The sequence below is a fragment of the Penaeus monodon genome, chromosome 23, assembly GCF_015228065.2.
Source record: "Penaeus monodon isolate SGIC_2016 chromosome 23, NSTDA_Pmon_1, whole genome shotgun sequence".
Lineage (NCBI taxonomy): Eukaryota > Metazoa > Arthropoda > Malacostraca > Decapoda > Penaeidae > Penaeus > Penaeus monodon.
Genome location: NC_051408.1, coordinates 41,482,620 through 41,482,970, shown reverse-complemented (window position 1 = coordinate 41,482,970; position 351 = coordinate 41,482,620).

The window sequence follows — 351 nt, the reverse complement described above, 5'->3', positions numbered from 1 at the left end:
CTCTCTTCTTCTCTCTTTTTTTTCCCTTTTTTTTTTTTTTTTGGGGGTAGGGGTTGTGTTGCTGTTATTGTTTTTATTTTCGTATTTTTGCGTGTTTTTTTTTTTTTGTGTGTGTGTCGGAGTATTCTTTAAATTCTGCGTGGTTGTTTATTTATTGATTTGTTTTTTAAAGTTAGTGTTATTGTTCTTTTTCTGTTTTTCTATTTTTTTCTAATTTTCATGTTGTTATTCTAATATTTTGTGATTATTTTCATTGATATTGTTCTCGAAAGTGAACCGCATATCCATGTGCGAAAACATCCGCATTATCCTATAAAACGCAGCCGTCTTTGGTAGACTAAGGGCCTCTTC